General features: G+C 39.9%; 2 long non-coding RNA genes across 2 annotated transcripts; one reads left to right on the top strand and one right to left on the bottom strand.

Moving 5' to 3' along the window:
- Positions 1-8,064: 8,064 nt before the first annotated feature.
- LOC147874662 (uncharacterized) lies at positions 8,065-8,709 on the bottom strand. Its single transcript, XR_015533993.1, has 2 exons — positions 8,397-8,709; positions 8,065-8,313 (listed from the first exon to the last, which is right to left on the bottom strand). It is a non-coding gene; the product is annotated as an uncharacterized LOC147874662 (long non-coding RNA).
- LOC110839280 (uncharacterized) lies at positions 8,294-10,984 on the top strand. The gene is made up of 3 exons (XR_015533992.1): positions 8,294-8,435; positions 8,702-8,868; positions 10,329-10,984. It is a non-coding gene; the product is annotated as an uncharacterized LOC110839280 (long non-coding RNA).
- Positions 10,985-11,354: the final 370 nt, after the last annotated feature.

Here is an 11,354-nt window from a genome sequence, read left to right on the forward strand (position 1 = left end):
TCTTTCTTAACATCTATCATGATATTGGTATTTTTTCGCTTCGCTGCTATCATCGTCTTTCTTTGGCCCCGTGCTGGATCATTCTTCTACGAACACTGCCGACGCTGATACTCCCAGCTTATCGCTCCACGATGTTGACGGCTTGCGTGTTCGTAACTCGAGACACAGTACATAATCCGAGACGCTTTGTGTTCGGAAAATTTGTTCGTAAACCGAATTGTTCGTGATCCGAGGCATTTGTGAACAGAGGTTTGACTGTATCTGGAGGATAAACGCCAGGCTCAGTGGAAATAAGAGGGGGGGGGGGGACAGAGGAAGAGGCTAAAGAGAAAATGAGGATGTTACAGGAGCGCGCTGAATATAATGAACAGGGGGCGAGGGCCCAATCAATCTAGCAATTTTACTATACTTACCTACGGAGTTCTTCTTCATTTCTATATTCGTTATATGGAAAGGGGCTGCACCCGATCATCATTACACCGACACTCCACCAGTCCAATTTCTGCAACAATTAAAATTGCGGGTAACAGCTGCAATCAGACACTTTCAATTCATCGTACACTTGTACATTTTCCACAAGGTTCTCCACAAATAGAAAGTTTGTGGTTAGAATGAACTAACTGTTCATTTCTTGCCTCCAGGAATATTCGTACGTTTGATGATGCTTTTATCTATTTCAATAGCGTTCTGTCTGATTCTTAGTCAGCCAGAGAATGTGGTGAATTTTCTTATGGTTTTCTTTGAGTGCTCAGTTAGAACCTTGAAAAAACACTTCACTAAACACCGTTTACAATTGACATTATACAGTTATACTAACATTTATTTTACATAAATTACATTAGGAGGCAAGTCAGGATGCCATTTCAAAACTTGTGAACCGTGTTGCAAAGGAATTTGAACTAAATTAATTTTAGAAGGTTGTGTGACCAAGTTTATAACTCGTGCTGCTTTAGTTTCCATATCTTTCCACAAGATGCACTATAGTCACAGTTGTTAAAATGGCATCTTAAGCAGAGGAATTCCTCACGCCTGTTTTGAAGAAGTATCCTATTGAAAGGCTGTTGGAACAAGACAGAATGCATATCAAATCTAAAACTTCTTGACGATGGTGAAGAGTCAATTGAATAAAAATTTTCTTGGATATTATCCATCGTCTAGTAAATATAAAACGTAAAACGACGTTTCGGAGATGGGACTCTATCTCCGTCTTCAGGTTCCTACACAGTTGGGCCCACTAGATAGAGCTAATCGTTTTACGTTTTATATTTACTAGATGATGGATAATATCCAAGAAAATTTTTATTCAAAAGACAGAATGCCTCCACATTTTCACAAGTAACTGATAGACTCTTAAATAACAAGTTTTAAGAGAATTTTATTGGCAAGGGTGGGCCTATGGCTTGACCACATTGTGTACATGACCTTCCTCCCCTTAAAGCATTCTTCTTGGGGTACATGAAGATGCTATCCATGAGCTAACAGTGGCTTCCACTTTGCCAGAACTTGATAGGAGAATTGGCTACAGTCACCCTAGACTTCATTATAGAGTGGACTGAAACTAAATATAATTATGTTACCTGCCAGGCCACTCACGACGCCCTCATTGAACATCTGAAATGTAGGTCACATAAACTACTCAAATCCATTCAGTTCTAATTCCCGTGTCTTTTAGTTGGTGAGCGTGGAGCTGTGTGGTAAGGGATATGAAGTATTTCCATGGCCTTGAAGCATGAAATTTGGTGACAGCTACTTCATTTTTCTTTCTGACTTTGGGTGTAATGCGCCACAAGTAGACACTTAACGCTACTTGCATGCTGAGTCACATAAGAAACAAAGTCTGAACAACACTTATTTCGAATTTTAGTGCCTGGCTAGTACTTGGATTTCAAATTCTGTTATATGACAAAAATGCATGTCATCATGCCAGATGCCCGGCAGCTGACTGCGCCACATTCATTTGAATGCTTCGGCCTCCTGACATGCATACTGACTAGTTTATGCATGTGTCGTTACAAACTCCATGAAGTTACTGTTTGTGGCTCCAAACCCTCGTATTATTACAATGTCTTTCCTTGTTAGTTTGCATTAATCACGTTTGGCTGAGTAACATAAAACCAAGAGCTCATTATTATCATACCGTTAATGGATAAGAAACTTACATGGCTGTAGCCTTCGCCGATGAATATCTCTGGCGCCATGTACTGACTTGTGCCACACTGCGAATACGCACGATCACCCTGAAGATGGAAACAACACTTCGAGTAACTGTGTCAGGAATTTGGGGCACAAAACACCTAGAAACTGTCTGGTAACAGAAAAGAAAACTGATCATGTCAAAAAGTGAAGACCACCAGTGGGCAAAGTCCGGAGTGACTTCCATTCGCCTCCTGCCTTCAGAATACATTTCTGTAACATCCCTCTTAATGCTATGATTCTTTCCTTAATGATTTCTGAAGCTGCCATTTTCCAACAGATTTTCCCACCAATACTCTGTAGCATTTCTTCTCTCCCTACACCAGTATTGCACTCCATGTTTACCTCCTCAAATTCACACGCCTTCTGACATCTTTTAGTTACACACACTGCGATATGTGTGGCCAAATTCCAAGCACCTTAAGCCTGTCAAGTCTTTACAGGTCTCAAACTTTGACACCCCTCAAATATAGGGCACTGCTTGATGGACAGCTGTCAAAATAGCTCTTATATTTACAGCCTATGTGTCCTTGTACGCACACCGAACAAAAGATAAGGTGGATATAATATCTACCTCTTCAGAGCTGACAAATTGTTTGCATAAACCATATCTGCGACAGCAAAGTGGCCTCGGTGTACGACTCTTATCTGAAAGAAAAAAATTAACAAATAAATTCCTTGTACTGAGGGGATAAAATATGGTTTATCTTGAATATTTCCGTCTTCTGGGTTGTTGCGCTGTGTAGTCTGGTCGATGTTAACCAACGGTTCAGAGGTCATACTGCCTCCGTCATCAGGGCGATGAGTATGAAGATTTCTGTCTTCTGGGTTGTTGCGATGTGTAGCCTGGTCGATGTTAACGAATCGCCCTGACGACGGAGGCAGTAAGACCTCTGAAACGTTGGTTAACATCGACCAGACTACACAGCGCAACAACCCAGAAGACAGAAATCTTCATACTCATCGCCCTGATGATGGAGGCAGTATGACCTCTGAAACGTTGGTAAACATCGACCAGACTACACAGCGCAACAACCCAGAAGACAGAAATCTTCATACTCATCGCCCTGATGATGGAGGCAGTATGACCTCTGAAACATTGGTTAACATCGACCAGACTACACAGCGCAACAACCCAGAAGACAGAAATCTTCATACTCATCGCCCTGATGATGGAGGCAGTATGACCTCTGAAACGTTGGTTAACATCGACCAGACTACACAGCGCAACAACCCAGAAGACAGAAATCTTAATACTCACCGCTGTGAAAACCTCAAATCTTACATGGTTTATCTTGCATTCTTCTGTGGTAATGAGATTCAGATTCAGTATTTTCCTTTTCTGCTACATATCATCCAAACTAGGTTGTCATTTTATTGATTAAATTAAATACCACTGACCCTAACCAATCTAAACTGTAGCTGTGGCTTCAACCATGATTATGAGTGAGGATCTACCATGTTGCTTATGTGCAGAGGGCTGGCATGAAGGTGTCTGAGACGCTAGGAGAAACTTCAGCTTTACCACCAATATAATCTACTTTCAACATTAATACTGTACACTAGTCTGAGTAACGATTGTACATTTTTATTTGAGATTTTTTTGCATGATAAGAGACAAGAATACGATGATTGGTTTGTAGTGAATAAATGACATATTGATTGAAAGCAAAAAAATTCTGTAGCCACACAAACAAACAAGTACCTTCAGGCTTTAAACTGCTTTGTTATACATTTTATTGCACAGAACTGCAGTTGGACTGTTTGCCTACCTTGTGCAGATACTCCACAGCGTCGATGATTTCTGCCAGGTTCAATCTCGTTTCGTCAACTGGAAATGCTCATCCCGACTCCAACAGTTGGGACAGGTCTCCATCTGCATAATGCTCTGGAACAATAGTAATGAAACTTAGTTCTCTGTCGCATATTCAGTTAGAAAACTGTTCCTGCCAAATGAAGCTCTGCACAAGACTGAAGTTGCAAAATGGCTCTACAATAAAATTCTGTCAACACTTCATTAAAGTTGCTTCTGAAACACTAGAAATGATATATTAGGTTCACAGAGAAGATTCCTCACATTGTACGAGGCGCGTCCCAAAAGTAAGTTTCCCACTCGTCCCACAGCTAGCAAACCTTATATTGCGCGAAGCGACTGTGCGTACGTGATAGAGCAATGACGTAGCATGGCGCATGCACTAACGGCACTTCCCGCGTTCTCACAGTAGCATCGTTGCAGCTGTTGAAGATGGAGGTTCTTATTCCAGCTCCCGCCGACTGTGAAGTGCGGTCAGTGATAACGCTAGGCCGCACACGGCTCGACGGACAGCAAGTCTCCTGCAGGAGTTCAGCTGGGAGGTGTTTAATCATTCACCCTACAGCCCGGACCTCGCTCCCAGTGATTTCCATCTTTTCCTACACCTCAAGAAATTCCTGTCCGGTCAGCGTCAGCGTTTTGAGAATGACAGAGAGGCGGAGATGGTTGTCACACAGTGGTTCCAATCCCAGGCGGCAGACTTCTACGACACAGGTATTCAAAAGTTGGTCCCACGGTATGACAAATGTCTCAATTCCGGTGGCGAATATGTTGAAAAATAGCTGGACACTTGCTGTATCTGTTGCAATAAATATTTCCATGAAATTGTGTTTTGTTTCTGTAAACGGCCCCAGGGAAACTTACTTTTGGGACGCGCCTCGTATTACCATGTTTAAATGGCATCCGAGATCCAAAGACGGAAGAAAATGTTTAGGGAAAATGACTGCGGTGAAAGTCATTTAACTGCACAAAAAAAAATAACCAGGTGGACAATTCATGTCAGAGCAGCTGCATGAATGTTGACAAAAGTGCGGGATCTTCAAAAACATGGAAATTGCCATGGAGTCAGATTTTTGAACATGCGTCGTGTTAATCAGCACAAGACGCCTTGGACGCAAAGTGAGTGGATGACAATGACATCTGGTAACATCTTTTGCTCCCTTGGGCCATCACTGTCATGGATGAACCTTTTCATCCCTTTCACTAACAAACAAAGCATGATCGGTTGACCTGCAGTTCATCTCGTTCACTGTGATAAAAAAGTTACAGTGAGAGGTCAAAATGGAAAGTGATATCAGAAGTCAGAGTTTTGTGGTCCTGTGCACTATGAATTAATTCGAGACGCAACTCTGAACAAGAAGAGATCAAACGAAAGTTGCACCAGCTGCAGGAGTGGACCAGTGACTTTTGCACGATAACACTCCTCTCAAATCTCGTGCAAAAAATCGCTCGCTGAACACAATACTGTTGTGTCATCACGTCTACCTTAATCGCATGATCTCTCACTATCCGATGTCTCTTTCCTCAAGAGACAAAAACATTTGAGAGGTCATCGTTTCAACAGCAGGCAAGATGCTCCGTGTGACATCCAGACACAGCAATTCCAGAACTGCTTCCGGCAACTGTACCAATGGCGGCAAGAACGTGTTCCAACTCAGGGAGAGTTGTCTGAGAGCAGCTGCGTCTAGGTCAAGACCACAAAATTTCTGACTGCATTACAAAGTATTCTTCTGCAAATTTTAATGTCTGGCACAACACTAATTCCTTTATAGTTTCCTGTCTCCCTTCTTGTAAACTGGTTTGGTAATTCCTTTATAGGAGTCCTCTGATGGTCTGTTTTCTATTAAAATTTTTCTCCTGACTCAACATAACCAATGGGTCCTGACTCTTGTTACCGTGTTAATCGCTTTGACAGATATTTTATCACATCGTAGTGCTATATTATTTTTCTTTTGTGTTATTGCCGTTTACAGCTGTAACCTTGTCTGATGTACTACAATTTTCAGTACTGTCCTCAACAATACGTTGTCAGTTTAATAATTCCTCAAAGTATTCCATCCACGTCTAAAGAAACACATTTTTACTATCCAGACCAACTTTTCTTTGTCTATTGGGCATTTAAATTCAGATTTTTATTCATATTATTCTTCATTGCTGCATAAATTTTTTATTTCTTTTGTAAGCTTCCCTTAAATTCATCACATATTTTTTCCATGTTCTTTATTTCTCAAACTTAATCACACATTCAGCTGCTTTCAGACAACATTACTGTGCATAAAAACTACACCATATCACCCTGAACAAAAACCAAATAATTATAACTGTTTTTGTATGTGTTTAAAAAGAAAACCATATTTAATTTAGTACCAGATGCACCATTTCTCTGAAATCTTTGCCTTTAAAATTTACGTGTTTGTCAGATTTATCGAGGAACACGTCTCACCACGACCACGCATTACTGAAATAAAAATGGAGTGTAAAATATGACATGTAGCTAGAATGGGGGTCACAAGAAATGCTTACAGAATTGTGGTAAAGAAATGTGATGAAAAAAGGTAACTTGTATGACTATCAAATAGAAAATAGGATGTTAAGCTGCATCTCAGATAAGCAGTTGTACGAATCAGAGGTTGATGGCACTAGCTCGAAGCCATGTCCAATGGCAGCCTTTGTAATTTGCAGCACCGAGTCCTTCGGTTCTGTTACCAGAGTGTCAGATGTTTAATTCATAAATAAAGCTAATTTCACCACGATGCAAATGGAATGTTATGAAGTCCAAGGATTCCTTCCAGAAGATGTTCATTAATTAAAAATACCATTAATGTTCCTAGATACATCAAGAGCTGATGTAATTTGGAAATGTGTGCTTACCGGGCTGAACTACTCCACAGATGTTGGGTACACATTCCTCCACTCGAGGTAAAAGGCAAAGAGGGTCAGCCTGTGAGCTGCGATACCCGTTACCTTGCGAGTCCAGTCCACATTGCAAGGTCTCTGCGATGATAGTAGAAACAGTCTGCTGCTGCTTATCCAACTGGTTTACCACCAACTTCATGCTCCCCACTGCGAGTGGTACAACTGCACAAGCAATCCCAGTCACCATATTTTTAAGAACAGAGCATTTAAAACAATCTTCATTCAATAACAGCAATTATTTATTTTGGGTTTACTGAAGACTCTCAATATCTCATAATAAAGAGCACTGAATAACAGGATGGTTACTGAGTAATTAATTGGAAAGAATGTTGATGGAAGATGATTGTGGCCTAATTTAAAGCACTATCCTGGCATTTGTTCAAGGGGACTGAGGAAAATCACAAAAAGTTTCAATGAGGATAGTCAGTCTCTGCACCATGACTACCTGACTCACAATTAATTTTGCAGGTACTTGTAGAATAAAACCAACGTTTCAAGAAACACAATTCATAACTTCTGCAAGACAGGTTATTTTTCTTAATAACAAAGAGTTTATCGTTTTATTTCAAGAACTCCCATATGTCACACGTGGCACAAATTATGTTGTAACAACACAAATCCTGTACACCAATATCTATTTGGTATGACATGAAAGTGCCTGTACAGCATACTTTCCTACAATGCAGATTCAATTACGTGTGAAAATGTATAAAACACCACCAGCCAAAAATATACTACGACCACTATACCTCCTTACAGCATTTCACCCTGGCTGTGAACTTTACTGGAACTATGGCTTCCAGCGTGGCAGTATTATCTCTGGTTCCGGATTACAGCATCCCTCCTTCTGTCCGAACTATGTCTTTCAGCATGGCGGCCATTACTCAGGTTTGCGATTACAGCATTTCTCCCTAGTTGGGGGCGTGGCCGGAACTATGGCTTCCGGCGAGGCAGCCATCGCTGTGGGCGTAGCCCATTCAATCAGATTGTAAGACAAAGTATTTTGAACTGAAAAGTTTCAAGCGTTTCCAGAATATAGTCACCTCCTGATTTCCTCATGAGTATCATTTCGATTAATTATTGTTGCTCCCAAATATTTAAAATCTGTCACGCTTTTAATGGAATGCAATCAAAGAGCAAAATAAAACAACTTCTTACATCTGTTTTATTTACACTGACTGTGAAAATGTTCCTGTACTGTCTATAACATTATCTTGTGTCATTTTGTCTCTCATTTATCTTTCTGGCATCAAAAGAAAACAATAAAATAGGCAGGTCTGTTATTTCTTCTACCACATTTAGGGATTCCCTTGTTTTTCCACTCTGTTCGTTTCTTTGAGCAACAGAAATGCCTCAAAGATTCCTAAATTTACTTCCACTGATGGAACAATCTGAATGACAATAACAAAACAATTTCATATATACACGTCATGTAACAGATATTAATAACCAGTAAAACTATTTTACATCTCACCTCTGCACTGGATTTTTGTCTACTAGAACTTCTAAGAATGTAAGTTAATTTCAAGTCATGATGCTTTTCCATGTTCTTTGAGGTCTGGTCACTGAGAAACACTGAAAAATAACACTTTCATAATTTACTACACATAACCAATAAAGAATATGGTTTACAGGGAAGGCAGTCCAGATAAGTATTAAACTGCAATGGCAGCATGAATCACAGAACTTTCAGCACAAGAACTGTAATGAGCGCAGTTCTATAAATGAGTGTGTAAAAAAGAGATATGTTTTGTTCAGTTTTGGTTTATTTTATTTTAGCCACCTATGTCCCTTAAAGTAGCTGTGCCTACTATGTCCGAGAAGCCAGAGTGGAGATTGAATTTCTGGCTCTGATGCTGACATTATCAGATGAAATGCCTGTTATCAAGGCAAAAATCCATGAGGAAACAGGCATGCCTCCAGGCAAACAGAAGTTGCAGTGAGAGGTAAGTATGTGCATTGTTACCAGTGAGAACTCCGTATTTGTTTTCAGTTTATTTAATGCTTTTGGTCTCTAAAATTTTAAGTGGTGTTTTTTTTTACAGTGAAATCCTAATGTCTGCAGTAATTGAGGGTTGAAGTAGCACAGATGATTACAAATAAAGGAAAATCCAAGAATCTATGCTACATTCAGCCCTGAAATCCACTTCAGTATTACTTAGAAATAATGCTATAAACTTGTGTTCTTTCTGACTGTTTTCCAAGAAGTTGACGGTTTCATCATTTTTTGGTTTTAAAAGCTGCTGGTAGAATCAGAACTGCCAACAAAATGTATTAAATTATTTTAAATTTCTGCTGTACAGTTTGTCCATTCTGTATTTTTGGTGGAATTCCCTTCCTTAGACTTCTGTTATTTATAGTTTCAGTTTTGTTGCTGAAACCACATTTCTCTGTCCCCCCCCCCCCCATCCAACATCTATTGAGAGTTTTTAAAATGCCTTAAAAGATCACATTTTGAAGAAAGGTGCATCCTTCAAAGTATGATTTTTTAAATTATTTAAAAAACTTATACAGACAATGGATAAGGGCATAATAGAGAGATTTGTAAAAACATGTCATGTTCATTGAGTCTGCTGTACTTGATTTTTTCTTGATTAGTTCAGTACATTGACTGCAGATTGCTGGATACATAATTTATGTAGATTTCTGTCTTCTGGGTTGTTGCGCTGTGTAGTCTGGTCGATGTTAACCAACGTTTCAGAGGTCATACTGCCTCCATCATCAGAGTATGAAGATTTCTGTCTTCTGGGTTGTTGCGCTGTGTAGTGTGATCGATGTCTACCAACGTTTCGGAGGTCATACTGCCTCCATCATCAGAATATGAAGATTCCTGTCTTCTGGGTTGTTGCGCTGTGTAGTGTGATCGATGTCTACCAACGTTTCAGAGGTCATACTGCCTCCATCATCAGAGTATGAAGATTTCTGTCTTCTGGGTTGTTGCGCTGTGTAGTGTGATCGATGTCTACCAACGTTTCGGAGGTCATACTGCCTCCATCATCAGAGTAAGAAGATTTCTGTCTTCTGGGTTATTGCGCTGTGTAGTCTGGTCAATGTTTACCAACGTTTCAGAGGTCATACTGCCTCCATCATCAGAGTAAGAAGATTTCTGTCTTCTGGGTTGTTGCGCTGTGTAGTCTGGTCGATGTTTACCAACCTTTCAGAGGTCATACTGCCTCCGTCATCAGGTCTTATATAATTTATGTAGTGCAAGTGGTGTAAAGTGAATATATTCTGTCAGCCTCTAACATGCTGAGTTAGTAATGGCCACCTGCACTGATGTCTGAGCAGAGTGTAATATATCATAATTCTTATGATGACTGAATTCCATTATCCTAAATTCAGCTTTGTCCAGAGAAGAAAGTGTCTACAGTAATAATTAAGTTTTTTGTGCAGTTCTATGTTGTAGGGTTTGTTTTTTAAACGATTCCAATTCCTTGGCATATTATAATATCGTGCCTGGTACAGTCAGCAATTTGCAACTGAAGGAAAGAGGTGGCAGGAAGAAATAAGCACCACAGATAATTTAATCAGTTACTATTCAGTATCTCTAATTTCAGATGCTCAAGCTTCGTAGGTTTCATTCATACAGAAATCACTGATTACCCCATTCTAATAATTTGATAAGGTAATCCAAAATTCAAGTAGTCGTGGGCACAGAAATTGGAAAGGAGTGATGGTTTCATGAAGAAGCACCATTGGGATAGCTGTGATGCGGTGGCACGCTAAATAGTGTTGAAATGCAATGTGCTGAATTCTCCATCGATCGGGCGTTCTCCTCGTCGGTAGTGAAGGCGTCAGCATTGTAGCTTCTTGGCGGATGCCAGGGTGACAGTGCTGGTTGTCTTGCCATCAGGTTTGTGAAATCTCAGCTGAAGGGACAGGCAAGGTGAAGGATGCTGCTCTGAAGATCATTCCAGGAGATGGTTTTGAGTAGTACTTCCAAGAACTGTACAGCTGATGGATAAGTGTATAGTTGCCCAAGGACAGTACTTTGAGGGCAGTGTTGTGTAATCTCAAATTTGCATCATCGGTTGGTGACAATAAATCCATATCAGAATTTTCTGAACCAATTTTAATGGAATGCAGCATTCCCTTCACAAATTGGACCCAATTTCTTTATTGTCGTAACATAAAAATATAAAGTGAGATAACTTTCCTTCTGAAGTAAACAGGATCATCACTTGGTCTGCGCTGTGCAGTTGCGTAGAATCAAAATATTGCATATGCTAGCAGACCTTTCCTTTTTAGTATGCATATTTCCTATTTCTCTTCCTAAATTATAAAAAGGAAGCATGAATTCTCTTTAAAATCTTTTTTCCAAGTTTATTTAAAAAGTGAATTTGTACAATAAATGTAAGTGCCTTATGGCAATATGAAGTCATGGAAAAAAACATATGGCAAGAATAAAGTCGGATTAAGCGTGCTGACATGT

Source organism: Zootermopsis nevadensis, unplaced genomic scaffold (genome assembly GCF_977971745.1).
Source record: "Zootermopsis nevadensis isolate Lab colony 2312 unplaced genomic scaffold, Znev_1.0 Znev_ptg000007l, whole genome shotgun sequence".
Lineage (NCBI taxonomy): Eukaryota > Metazoa > Arthropoda > Insecta > Blattodea > Termopsidae > Zootermopsis > Zootermopsis nevadensis.